This window comes from Austrofundulus limnaeus, unplaced genomic scaffold (assembly GCF_001266775.1).
Source record: "Austrofundulus limnaeus strain Quisiro unplaced genomic scaffold, Austrofundulus_limnaeus-1.0 Scaffold35, whole genome shotgun sequence".
NCBI lineage: Eukaryota > Metazoa > Chordata > Actinopteri > Cyprinodontiformes > Rivulidae > Austrofundulus > Austrofundulus limnaeus.
This window is the reverse complement of record NW_013952437.1, coordinates 2,781,913-2,784,202: the sequence shown is the minus strand read 5'-3', so window position 1 is coordinate 2,784,202 and position 2,290 is coordinate 2,781,913.

Here is a 2,290-nt window from a genome sequence, read left to right as displayed (position 1 = left end):
ACACCAAAYGCCTTCCAGCCAACAGAGCTCTGCTTGTTACATTCGTCTAGTACTGTGTCCATGCACGGACCTCAACTCTGTTCTCTTTACCCCCATATCTGCTGAACTTGGCATTTTGACAGCATGTGGTGCTTGGCTACTTCAGTGAGTCATTGCCAGTAGCTGTCATCACATTGCCTGCAGGCACCGGTGACATCTGCATACCAGATGCTTTGTGTGCCCGCTGTCTGAAGTGTGCTCCGAGCATTCGTGGAAAAAGACATTAAAGTCTTTCACTGAAGTAGCAACAAGTATGAGAAGGGCTTGAATAAAACAAGAGCCAGGCCTGCAACCTAAAGAAAGACTCATTAAAACAAAGGTTATTTAATAAAGACTGTTTTACTTTTGAATGAGCATTTGTAACTTAAGGGATGGTACAGCATAGCTTTAAACACTTTTGCACTTCTTTATTTATAGTTTGAAAGCAAACACTGTCACTTCTACTTTACTACATTTATATAAACAAAGGTGGTGTTTTAGTCGTTAATTTGACAAATTAATTGTTTGTCCAACCCAGATGACGATAAGTACTAGCTCAAAATAAAGAAAACATAAAGTAAATTTTTAGATCTCATAAACGTGACCTTGACTTGTTTAAATGTTGACCCAATGACAAGTTTTTTATTGCAGATAAGTCAATTTTGATGCATATATATGCTTTTATTTTTTTAGTAAAAAGTTACGTGCAAAGTGGTATTTTAGAGTGTTTTTTCCTGTGTAAAAAATAAACAAAAAAMCAATAATGCAGTAAATACACTGTTTCTTTTAATCATTAAGTGATTCTTGAAAAAATGGCAAAAGGTTTTGAATGGGAACATGCAAGCTGTTTGAAAAGTTCACATCTCTGTGAGATGTGGAGCACATGTTCAGCAGCCCTGATCTTTTTTTTTTTTTTTTCCATGTTTGATTTTGAACTTTATTTGCTTGTGGTGAGGTCAAAGGCTTTGGAAAACCATAAATATCACTTCCAAGCATTGTGTGGCAATAAGGAACGCACACTCTGCCAAACGTATTACGTATTTCAGAAAGGACACAAACGGCTGTTTTTATCTGGCCTTCCTGCTATAATGTTGAAGTGGGTATAAATATTTTTTTTCCACAGCATATTAACATTGTTGTTGAAAATTTTGTTAACTTTTCAGCTGTTAGGCAAATCTGGACATGTTCACCCAGATGGTTTGACAGGAAAATAAATGGTAATACAGGGCTGTGCAATAGTTCTAAATCACTCCTAATTTCTTTATCATTTGCTTTAATCAAAGAGCCAACCATTCTTGTAATCTTATGGGCTTGATCAGTATTTCTTCAGGCTTCCTAAATGTTTCTTTTTGGATTTCCTTGGACATTTGCGTTCTTTCTCCTCTGGTTTTCTGTCCAGTGATTTATTGTGCATGCGACGTCTGCTTAAAAATCAGGAAAATGGAAGACAAAGGAAAGGTATCAGGACTTAAAAAACCTGTCAACATCAGGTCAGCAATATCTAAAAACTCATGGTGTTAGAAATAGAAATCAAAGACTTGACACAGCCTGAGAGACACATCGTTTTACTACACAGTATGTCAGGTTTTGGGCTCCTTTGACCTTATTATACTAAAATACACTTTTAAGTGTTTAAACATGTTTTCATGCTTTTGTGTTTTTTTGTCCTTTTTTTAGAATAAACAAAATAAAGAACTATAATATGTGCCTTTATGACAGGATGTTGGTAAAAAAAATCCCATTTATGATTCAACAAAATACATACTTAGGCTACTGTGTAGAACAGGGGTGTCAAACTCATTTTCACCGAGGGCCACGTGAGCGTTATGGTGGCCCTCGATGGGCCAGTTGTAATGAACTTTGATGTTTCATGTTTAACTTTGACTAAACAGAGTTTGAACACGTCCTCTTTTAAACACTGATAAGAATTAAGTGTATGACTGACTAAATCTGTAATAAATACAGAAATATTATTAAAAGTAAAACTAATAAAGTTTTACTCACTGATGAGTTTCTAGCTGCATTATGGCAGACTGAGTTTATGGTTGATGGTGACTTTAAATCAGCTTATTTTCAGACATTAGTACTGTGCTATCCAACTAAATTGGTTAGTTACTTCAAGCCAACAGCTCAGGGATAGGAATTTTTTAAATTTATTTTTATTTCATTTATTTTTATTAAATTAATTTTGTTGCATTTAACCATTAATTTAAAGTTTACCATTGATATAAGAAACAAATTTCATGTTAAGTGTAAAAAACACATTTGGCCC